The sequence below is a fragment of the Oncorhynchus masou genome, unplaced genomic scaffold (assembly GCF_036934945.1).
Source record: "Oncorhynchus masou masou isolate Uvic2021 unplaced genomic scaffold, UVic_Omas_1.1 unplaced_scaffold_580, whole genome shotgun sequence".
Taxonomy (NCBI): Eukaryota; Metazoa; Chordata; class Actinopteri; order Salmoniformes; family Salmonidae; genus Oncorhynchus; species Oncorhynchus masou.
Window position 1 is genome coordinate 312172 of NW_027012218.1, and position 12247 is coordinate 324418.

General features: G+C 45.6%; 1 pseudogene; it reads right to left on the reverse strand.

The window, feature by feature from the left end:
* LOC135536231 (voltage-dependent T-type calcium channel subunit alpha-1H-like) overlaps positions 1–12247 on the reverse strand; it is a 129207-nt pseudogene that overhangs the window by 105336 nt on the left and 11624 nt on the right.

Genomic DNA, 12247 nt, shown 5'->3' on the forward strand with positions numbered 1-12247 from the left:
AATCAACATGAGTTTGGTGTGGGACGTTTGGTGGGACGTACCTAATAAACATGAGTTTGGTGTGGACGTACCTAATAAACATGAGTTTGGTGTGGACGTACCTAATAAACATGAGTTTGGTGTGGACGTACCTAATCAACATGAGTTTGGTGTGGATGTACCTAATCAACATGAGTTTGCTGTGGACGTACCTAATCAACATGAGTTTGGTGTGGATGTACCTAATCAACATGAGTTTGGTGTGGACGTACCTAATCAACATGAGTTTGCTGTGGACGTACCTAATAAACACGAGTTTGGTGTGGATGTACCTAATCAACATGAGTTTGCTGTGGACGTACCTAATCAACATGAGTTTGGTGTGGATGTACCTAATCAACATGAGTTTGGTGTGGATGTACCTAATCAACATGAGTTTGCTGTGGACGTACCTAATCAACATGAGTTTGCTGTGGACGTACCTAATAAACATGAGTTTGGTGTGGATGTACCTAATAAACATGAGTTTGGTGTGGACGTACCTAATCAACATGAGTTTGCTGTGGACGTACCTAATAAACATGAGTTTGGTGTGGATGTACCTAATCAACATGAGTTTGCTGTGGACGTACCTAATCAACATGAGTTTGGTGTGGATGTACCTAATCAACATGAGTTTGGTGTGGATGTACCTAATCAACATGAGTTTGGTGTGGACGTACCTAATCAACATGAGTTTGATGAATGAATACAATGCTATTTAAATACAGATACAGCGTTTGATACAATGCTATTTATAAATACAGATACATTGTCATGATAATCTAGTTGGTTTGTCTGGAGTTGAATCCAAGTTGTAGTGGTCTGATAATCTAGTTGGTTTGTCTGGAGTTGAATCCTAGTTGTAGTGGTCTGATAAAGTCCCCATAATGTAGTTGGTTTGTCTGGAGTTGAATCCTAGTTGTAGTGGTCTGATAAAGTCCCCATAATGTAGTTGGTTTGTCTGGAGTTGAATCCTAGTTGTAGTGGTCTGATAAAGTCCCCATAATGTAGTTGGTTTGTCTGGAGTTGAATCCTAGTTGTAGTGGTAAAGTCATGATAATCTAGTTGTAGTGGTCTGATAAAGATACTCACGATGATGAGGAATATAAAGTAGATGAAGTTGTAGAAGGAGTGAGCATCCATTACATAGTACATGATGTCCACCCAGCCTTCCAGAGTTATCACCTAGAGAGAGAGAGAGAGAGAGAGAGAGAGAGAGAGAGAGGGTGAGAGTGAGAGAGAGAGAGAGAGAGAGAGGTCCATTACATAGTACACGATGTCCACCCAGCCTTCCAGAGTTATCACCTAGAGAGAGAGTGAGACAGAGAGAGAGAGAGAGAGAGAGAGAGAGAGAGAGAGAGAGGGAGATATATAGTGAGAGAGAGCGGGGGAGGGAGAGATAGATAGAGAAATATAGGGAGAGAAAACAACATCACACATAAATATTTATAAACCAGCGATCACCCAAAGATAGTTCACAATCACACATTGGTTGATGACGTAGTAGGGCCTACCTAACAGAACAGTCCCAATCTGACAGAGACAGAATTATTTATGTAGGTCAGTCCAACTGAAGGACATCAGACCAGTATAGATTATAGCTAACAAGAAAGGCATGGTTTAAACATGATACTGAACGGACAGACAGCAGGCTGGAAAAACACACACAGACTAGTGTTTCAGAGAGAGAGAGCGAGAGCGAGAGCGTGTGTGTGTGTGTGTGTGTGTGTGTGTGTGTGTGTGTGTGTGTGTGTGTGTGTGTGTGTGTGTGTGTGTGTGTGTGTGTGTGTGTGTGTGTGTGTGTGTGTGTGTGTGTGTGTGCGCGCGTGCGTGCGCGCGTGCGTGCTTGTGTGTCCGGTAGTTTGTCAAGAGAGGAAATGCCAGAGACTCTCCAGAGATTCCTGCCAAGAATTATGGATGTTCTTTACACAACTTGGTTACAGATATCTCTCTATCTGGGATGTTTCTCTGGTTGGGCTGTGACAGATATCTCTCTATCTGGATGTTTCTCTGTCTGGACTGTGACAGATATCTCTCTATCTAGGATGTTTCTCTGTCTCGACTGTGACAGATATCTCTCTATCTGGGATGTTTCTCTGTCTGGACTGTGACAGATATCTCTCTATCTAGGATGTTTCTCTGTTTGGGCTGTGACAGATATCTCTCTATCTGGATGTTTCTCTGTCTGGACTGTGACAGATATCTCTCTATCTGGGATGTTTCTCTGTCTCGACTGTGACAGATATCTCTCTATCTGGGATGTTTCTCTGTCTGGACTGTGACAGATATCTCTCTATCTAGGATGTTTCTCTGTTTGGGCTGTGACAGATATCTCTCTATCTGGATGTTTCTCTGTCTGGACTGTGACAGATATCTCTCTATCTGGGATGTTTCTCTGTCTCGACTGTGACAGATATCTCTCTATCTGGGATGTTTCTCTGTTTGGACTGTGACAGATATCTCTCTATCTGGGATGTTTCTCTGTATGGACTGTGACAGATATCTCTCTATCTGGGATGTTTCTCTGGTTGGGCTGTGACAGATATCTCTCTATCTGGGATGTTTCTCTGTTTGGGCTGTGACAGATATCTCTCTATCTAGGATGTTTCTCTGTTTGGGCTGTGACAGATATCTCTCTATCTGGGATGTTTCTCTGTCTGGACTGTGACAGATATCTCTCTATCTGGGATGTTTCTCTGTCTGGACTGTGACAGATATCTCTCTATCTGGGATGTTTCTCTGGTTGGGCTGTGACAGATATCTCTCTATCTGGGATGTTTCTCTGGTTGGGCTGTGACAGATATCTCTCTATCTGGGATGTTTCTCTGTTTGGGCTGTGACAGATATCTCTCTATCTGGGATGTTTCTCTGTCTGGACTGTGACAGATATCTCTCTATCTGGGATGTTTCTCTGTCTGGACTGTGACAGATATCTCTCTATCTGGGATGTTTCTCTGTCTGGACTGTGACAGATATCTCTCTATCTGGGATGTTTCTCTGTCTGGACTGTGACAGATATCTCTCTATCTGGGATGTTTCTCTGTTTGGGCTGTGACAGATATCTCTCTATCTGGGATGTTTCTCTGGTTGGGCTGTGACAGATATCTCTCTATCTGGGATGTTTCTCTGTTTGGGCTGTGACAGATATCTCTCTATCTAGGATGTTTCTCTGTCTGGACTGTGACAGATATCTCTCTATCTGGGATGTTTCTCTGTTTGGGCTGTGACAGATATCTCTCTATATGGGATGTTTCTCTGTTTGGGAGACATGTGGTGATCTGTGATAGATATCTATCTCTCTGTCTAGGATGTTTCTCTGTTGTCTCTCTGTTTGAGCTGTGACAGAATTAGTTCTGAATTAATATTTATGATTATTATTCATCATTATTCAACCAACCCAGCCACACATTAATTTGTCGTTCCTACCTGATTTATTCATTCATTTTCTCAGTCAGTCAGTCAGTCAGTCAGTCAGTCAGTCAGTCATCAATAACATCTCCTACCTGAAAGATAGCAATCCAGGCGTATCCGATGTTGTCAAAGTTGATGGCTCCTTTATGAGGGTTTCGCTCCCCAGCCCGACAGACATTATAATACTGGTACCAGTTCACACACCCGCCTCCTATTGGTTCATCTGCCCCAGGCCCCTCCCCTACCCCTTCTGCCCCCAGCATGCACCAGGACCCGTCCACTCGGCGGCGCGGAACGTCGGAACACCGCAGCATTCCGTTCTCCCGATTGGTTGAGCAGATAAAAGGGATGTCCTCCGTCTCCTCGGGACGATAGTACACAGTCAGGAAGGAGACGTTGTAAATCCTGGAGAGAGAGAGAGGAGAGGGAGAGAAAGGGAGAAGCAGGGATGGAGGTAGGGAGGAGAGAGAGAGGAGAGAGAGAGGAGAGAGAGAAAGAGAGAGGGGGGAGTTACAGATTACTTTGTGAGAATATCTTGTAGTCTGAACAAAGGAAAGTTGCAGGCCTGATCCCAGAAGTAAAATTGTCTCAACGAAAGTTTGTACTTTCCTGTTTTACTTCTGGAGGTAAAGACGTTAACAATTGTGATTTACCTACTTGTGATAACCCCTCCCTTCCACTAATTACACCTGTGATGATCAAGGCCAAACCTCCTTCCACTAATTACACCTGTGATGATCATGGCCAAACCCCTCCCTTCCACTAATTACACCTGTGATGATCAAGGCCAAACCCCTCCCTTCCACTAATTACACCCGTGATGATCATGAACAAACCCCTCCCTTCCACTAATTACACCTGTGATGATCATGGCCAAACCCCCTCCCTTCCACTAATTACACCTGTGATGATCATGGCCAAACCCCTCCCTTCCACTAATTACACCTGTGATGATCATGGCCAAACCCCTCCCTTCCACTAATTACACCTGTGATGATCATGGCCAAAACCCCTCCCTTCCACTAATTACACCTGTGATGATCATGGCCAAACCCCTCCCTTCCACTAATTACACCTGTGATGATCAAGGCCAAACCCCTCCCTTCCACTAATTACACCTGTGATGATCATGAACAAACCCCTCCCTTCCACTAATTACACCTGTGATGGTCATGGCCAAACCCCTCCCTTCCACTAATTACACCTGTGATGATCATGGCCAAACCCCCCCTTCCACTAAGTACACCTGTGATGATCATGGCCAAACCCCTCCCTTCCACTAATTACACCTGTGATGATCATGGCCAAACCCCTCCCTTCCACTAATTACACCTGTGATGATCATGGCCAAACCCCTCCCTTCCACTAATTACACCTGTGATGGTCATGGCCAAACCCCTCACTAATTACACCCTGGCAAGCCCCTCCCTTCCACTAATTACACCTGTGATGATCATGGCCAAACCCCTCCCTTCCACTAATTACACCTGTGATGATCATGGCCAAACCCCTCCCTTCCACTAATTACACCTGTGATGGTCATGGCCAAACCCCTCCCTTCCACTAATTACACCTGTGATGGTCATGGCCAAACCCCTCCCTTCCACTAATTACACCTGTGATGGTCATGGCCAAACCCTCCCTTCCACTAATTACACCTGTGATGGTCATGGCCAAACCCCTCCCTTCCACTAATTACACCTGTGATGGTCATGGCCAAACCCCTCCCTTCCACTAATTACACCTGTGATGGTCATGGCCAAACCCCTCCCTTCCACTAATTACACCTGTGATGGTCATGGCCAAACCCCTCCCTTCCACTAATTACACCTGTGATGGTCATGGCCAAACCCCTCCCTTCCACTAATTACACCTGTGATGGTCATGGCCAAACCCCCTCCCTTCCACTGGCCAAATTACACCTGTGATGATCATGGCCAAACCCCTCCCTTCCACTAATTACACCTGTGATGGTCATGGCCAAACCCTCCCTTCCCCCTCCCTTCCACTAATTACACCTGTGATGGTCATGGCCAAACCCCTCCCTTCCACTAATTACACCTGTGATGGTCATGGCCAAACCCCTCCCTTCCACTAATTACACCTGTGATGATCATGGCCAAACCCCTCCTTCCACTAATTACACCTGTGATGATCAAGAGGCCAAACCCCTCCCTTCCACTAATTACACCTGTGATGGTCATGGCCAAACCTCCCTTCCACTAATTACACCTGTGATGGTCATGGCCAAACCCCTCCCTTCTACTAATTACACCTGTGATGGTCATGGCCAAACCCCTCCCTTCTACTAATTACACCTGTGATGATCAAGAGGCCAAACCCCTCCCTTCCACTAATTACACCTGTGATGGTCATGGCCAAACCCCTCCCTTCCACTAATTACACCTGTGATGGTCATGGCCAAACCCCCTCCCTTCCACTAATTACACCTGTGATGGTCATGGCCAAACCCCTCCTTCCACTAATTACACATGTGATGGTCATGGCCAAACCCCTCCCTTCCACTAATTACACCTGTGATGATCATGGCCAAACCTCCCTTCCACTAATTACACCTGTGATGATCAAGAGGCCAAACCCCTCCCTTCCACTAATTACACCTGTGATGGTCATGGCCAAACCCCTCCTTCCACTAATTACACCTGTGATGGTCATGGCCAAACCCCTCCCTTCTACTAATTACACCTGTGATGGTCATGGCCAAACCCCTCCCTTCCACTAATTACACCTGTGATGGTCATGGCCAAACCCCTCCCTTCCACTAATTACACCTGTGATGGTCATGGCCAAACCCCTCCCTTCTACTAATTACACCTGTGATGGTCATGGCCAAACCCCTCCCTTCTACTAATTACACCTGTGATGATCAAGAGGCCAAACCCCTCCCTTCCACTAATTACACCTGTGATGGTCATGGCCAAACCCCTCCTTCCACTAATTACACCTGTGATGGTCATGGCCAAACCCCTCCCTTCCACTAATTACACCTGTGATGGTCATGGCCAAACCCCTCCCTTCCACTAATTACACATGTGATGGTCATGGCCAAACCCCTCCCTTCCACTAATTACACCTGTGATGATCATGGCCAAACCCCTCCCTTCCACTAATTACACCTGTGATGATCAAGAGGCCAAACCCCTCCCTTCCACTAATTACACCTGTGATGGTCATGGCCAAACCCCTCCCTTCCACTAATTACACCTGTGATGGTCATGGCCAAACCCCTCCCTTCTACTAATTACACCTGTGATGGTCATGGCCAAACCCCTCCCTTCCACTAATTACACCTGTGATGATCAAGAGGCCAAACCCCTCCCTTCCACTAATTACACCTGTGATGGTCATGGCCAAACCCCTCCCTTCCACTAATTACACCTGTGATGGTCATGGCCAAACCCCCTCCTTCTACTAATTACACCTGTGATGGTCATGGCCAAACCCCTCCCTTCTACTAATTACACCTGTGATGGTCATGGCCAAACCCCTCCCTTCCACTAATTACACCTGTGATGATCAAGAGGCCAAGAAGAAAATAGTTTATCATCCGCACACGGGCCTGAAAATCACTGCAGCAGTTTAAGCACCGCCTTCATCCAAATAATCACTGATAAAAACCTTAAACCAAAACCTACTGCTGCTCACAATCACAATAGTCAATGATTAAAACCCCTAAACTAGAACCTACTGCTGCTCACAATCACAATAATCAATGTTTAAAAACCCTAACCAGAACCTACTGCTGCTCACAATCACAATAGTCAATGATTAAAACCCCTAAACCAGAACCTACTGCTGCTCACAATCACAATAGTCAATGATTAAAACCCCTAAACCAGAACCTACTGCTGCTCACAATCACAATAGTCAATGATTAAAACCCCTAAACCAGAACCTACTGCTGCTCGTAATCACAAAATTCTTGACAGAGTCTTGACAGATTTTCGAAGTTTCATCTGTCCACCGAAAATATGTCCAAGAGAGATTACAGGCCTCCTAATCTCGGTTAACCCAGAACTAAAATCTTGAGTAATTTGTCAGAAGCTCAATTAAACTCTGGGTCCATACGTGTTAAGAGATGGGATTAAACTCTGGGTCCATACGTGTTAAGAGATGAGATTAAACTCTGGGTCCATACGTGTTAAGAGAAGAGATTAAACTCTGGGTCCATACGTGTTAAGAGATGAGATTAAACTCTGGGACCATACGTGTTAAGAGAAGAGATTAAACTCTGGGTCCATACGTGTTAAGAGATGAGATTAAACTCTGGGTCCATACGTGTTAAGAGAAGAGATTAAACTCTGGGTCCATACGTGTTAAGAGAAGAGATGAGATTAAACTCTGGGACCATACGTGTTAAGAGAAGAGATTAAACTCTGGGTCGATACGTGTTAAGAGATGAGATTAAACTCTGGGTCCATACGTGTTAAGAGAAGAAGACATTAAACTCTGGGTCCATACGTGTTAAGAGATGAGATTAAACTCTGGGTCCATACGTGTTAAGAGAAGAGATTAAACTCTGGGTCGATACGTGTTAAGAGATGAGATTAAACTCTGGGTCCATACGTGTTAAAGAGAAGAGATTAAACTCTGGGTCGATACGTGTTAAGAGATGAGATTAAACTCTGGGTCCATACGTGTTAAGAGAAGAGATTAAACTCTGGGTCCATACGTGTTAAGAGAAGAGATTAAACTCTGGGTCCATACGTGTTAAGAGAAGAGATTATACTCTGGGTCCATACGTGTTAAGAGAAGAGATTAAACTCTGGGTCCATACGTGTTAAGAGAAGAGATTAAACTCTGGGTCGATACGCGTTAAGAGATGAGATTAAACTCTGGGTCCATACGTGTTAAGAGAAGAGATTAAACTCTGGGTCGATACGTGTTAAGAGAAGAGATTAAACTCTGGGTCCATACGTGTTAAGAGAAGAGATTAAACTCTGGGTCCATACGTGTTCAGAGAAGAGATTAAACTCTGGGTCCATACGTGTTAAGAGAAGAGATTCAACTCTGGGTCCATACGTGTTCAGAGAAGAGATTAAACTCTGGGTCCATACGTGTTCAGAGATGAGATTCAACTCTGGGTCCATACGTGTTCAGAGAAGAGATTAAACTCTGGGTCCATACGTGTTAAGAGAAGAGATTAAACTCTGGGTCCATACGTGTTCAGAGAAGAGATTAAACTCTGGGTCCATACGTGTTAAGAGAAGAGATTAAACTCTGGGTCCATACGTGTTAAGAGAAGAGATTAAACTCTGGGTCCATACGTGTTAAGAGAAGAGATTCAACTCTGGGTCCATACGTGTTAAGAGAAGAGATTAAACTCTGGGTCCATACGTGTTCAGAGAAGAGATTCAACTCTGGGTCCATACGTGTTAAGAGAAGAGATTAAACTCTGGGTCCATACGTGTTCAGAGAAGAGATTAAACTCTGGGTCCATACGTGTTAAGAGAAGAGATTAAACTCTGGGTCCATACGTGTTAAGAGAAGAGATTAAACTCTGGGTCCATACGTGTTAAGAGAAGAGATTAAACTCTGGGTCCATACGTGTTAAGAGAAGAGATTAAACTCTGGGTCCATACGTGTTAAGAGAAGAGATTAAACTCTGGGTCCATACGTGTTAAGAGAAGAGATTAAACTCTGGGTCCATACGTGTTAAGAGAAGAGATTAAACTCTGGGTCCATACGTGTTAAGAGAAGAGATTAAACTCTGGGTCCATACGTGTTAAGAGAAGAGATTAAACTCTGGGTCCATACGTGTTCAGAGAAGAGATTATACTCTGGGTCCATACGTGTTAAGAGAAGAGATTAAACTCTGGGTCCATACGTGTTCAGAGAAGAGATTCAACTCTGGGTCCATACGTGTTCAGAGAAGAGATTAAACTCTGGGTCCATACGTGTTCAGAGAAGAGATTAAACTCTGGGTCCATACGTGTTCAGAGATGAGATTAAACTCTGGGTCCATACGTGTTCAGAGAAGAGATCTGAACCCAGAAGGAACCAGGAAGGAAAAGCTCCAACCTCCAGAACTTATGCTGCTCATTATCTCTAGTCTAATGTCTCTAGTCTACCCTCCTGAACCTCTAATCTATCTTTAGTCTACCCTCCTGAACCTCTAGTCTGTCTTTAGTCTACCCTCCTGAACCTCTAGTCTGTCTTTAGTCTACCCTCCTGAACCTCTAGTCTGTCTTTAGTCTACCCTCCTGAACCTCTAGTCTATCTTTAGTCTACCCTCCTGAACCTCTCGTCTGTCTCTAGTCTACCCTCCTGAACCTCTAGTCTGTCTCTAGTCTACCCTCCTGAACCTCTAGTCTGTCTTTAGTCTACCCTCCTGAACCTCTAGTCTGTCTTTAGTCTACCCTCCCTGAACCTCTAGTCTGTCTTTAGTCTACCCTCCTGAACCTCTAGTCTGTCTTTAGTCTACCCTCATGTCTTTAGTCCAGCCCTCAGGGGCATTAAAGGCCTTCTGTCCAGTCTAATGTCTTTAGTCCAGCCCTCAGGGGCATTAAAGGCCTTGTCTCCAGTCTAATGTCGTTAGTCCAGCCCCCAGGAGCATTAAAGGCCTTCTGTCCAGTCTAATGTCTATAGTCCAGCCCTCAGGGGCATTAAAGGCCTTCTGTCCAGTCTAATGTCTTTAGTCCAGCCCTCAGGGGCATTAAAGGCCTTCTGTCCAGTCTAATGTCTTTAGTCCAGCCCTCAGGGGCATTAAAGGCCTTCTGTCCAGTCTAATGTCTTTAGTCCAGCCCTCAGGGGCATTAAAGGCCTTCTCACCAGTCTAATGTCTTTAGTCCAGCCCTCAGTGGCATTAAAGGCCTTCTGTCCAGTCTAATGTCTTTAGTCCAGCCCTCAGGGGCATTAAAGGCCTTCTGTCCAGTCTAATGTCTTTAGTCCAGCCCTCAGGGGCATTAAAGGCCTTCTGTCCAGTCTAATGTCTTTAGTCCAGCCCTCAGGGGCATTAAAGGCCTTGTCTCCAGTCTAATGTCTTTAGTCCAGCCCTCAGGAGAATTAAAGGCCTTGTCTCCAGTCTAATGTCTTTAGTCCAGCCCTCAGGGGCATTAAAGGCCTTGTCTCCAGTCTAATGTCTTTAGTCCAGCCCTCAGGAGCATTAAAGGCCTTGTCTCCAGTCTAATGTCTTTAGTCCAGCCCTCAGGGGCATTAAAGGCCTTCTGTCCAGTCTAATGTCTTTAGTCCAGCCCCCAGGAGCATTAAAGGCCTTGTCTCCAGTCTAATGTCTTTAGTCCAGCCCTCAGGGGCATTAAAGGCCTTGTCTCCAGTCTAATGTCTTTAGTCCAGCCACCAGGAGCATTAAAGGCCTTCTGTCCAGTCTAATGTCTTTAGTCCAGCCCCCAGGAGCATTAAAGGCCTTCTCACCAGTCTAATGTCTTTAGTCCAGCCCTCAGGGGCATTAAAGGCCTTGTCTCCAGTCTAATGTCTTTAGTCCAGCCCTCAGGGGCATTAAAGGCCTTCTGTCCAGTCTAATGTCTTTAGTCCAGCCCTCAGGGGCATTAAAGGCCTTCTCTCCAGTCTAATGTCTTTAGTCCAGCCCTCAGGGGCATTAAAGGCCTTCTCTCCAGTCTAATGTCTTTAGTCCAGCCCTCAGGGGCATTAACGGCCTTCTGTCCAGTCTAATGTCTTTAGTCCAGCCCTCAGGGGCATTAAAGGCCTTGTCTCCAGTCTAATGTCTTTAGTCCAGCCCCCAGGGGCATTAAAGGCCTTCTGTCCAGTCTAATGTCTTTAGTCCAGCCCTCAGGGGCATTAAAGGCCTTCTGTCCAGTCTAATGTCTTTAGTCCAGCCCTCAGGGGCATTAAAGGCCTTCTGTCCAGTCTAATGTCTTTAGTCCAGCCCTCAGGGGCATTAAAGGCCTTGTCTCCAGTCTAATGTCTTTAGTCCAGCCCTCAGGGGCATTAAAGGCCTTCTGTCCAGTCTAATGTCTTTAGTCCAGCCCCCAGGAGCATTAAAGGCCTTGTCTCCAGTCTAATGTCTTTAGTCCAGCCCCCAGGGGCATTAAAGGCCTTGTCTCCAGTCTAATGTCTTTAGTCCAGCCCTCAGGGGCATTAAAGGCCTTCTGTCCAGTCTAATGTCTTTAGTCCAGCCCCCAGGAGCATTAAAGGCCTTGTCTCCAGTCTAATGTCTTTAGTCCAGCCCTCAGGGGCATTAAAGGCCTTGTCTCCAGTCTAATGTCTTTAGTCCAGCCCTCAGGGGCATTAAAGGCCTTGTCTCCAGTCTAATGTCTTTAGTCCAGCCCTCAGGGGCATTAAAGGCCTTCTGTCCAGTCTAATGTCTTTAGTCCAGCCCTCAGGGGCATTAAAGGCCTTGTCTCCAGTCTAATGTCTTTAGTACAGCCCTCAGGGGCATTAAAGGCCTTCTGTCCAGTCTAATACATATTAATGTGAATATTGATGGACATCATGGCAGTCAATTAGAGACAAAGCCTTCAGTGGGACCACAGCTATAACCCATGACCTCTCACCCCTGACCTCTAAATCAATCAACAGAGTGTCTGTTTGTTCTGAATACGGTCTATCAGACCTAATCTAATCTATCTAATCAGATATCTGTGTGAACCAAGTGATGTTGACTTCAAACACAGCTATAACCCCTGACCTCTGACCTCTGCCCTTTTGACTTCAGCCGATTTCACTTGGTGCGTGTTTGACCAAGGTAAAATGTGTGTGTGTGTGTGTGTGTGTGTGTGTGTGTGTGTGTGTGTGTGTGTGTGTGTGTGTGTGTGTGTGTGTGTGTGTGTGTGTGTGTGTGTCACTTAAACAACAACAGAAATCCGTTCTGGCTGAA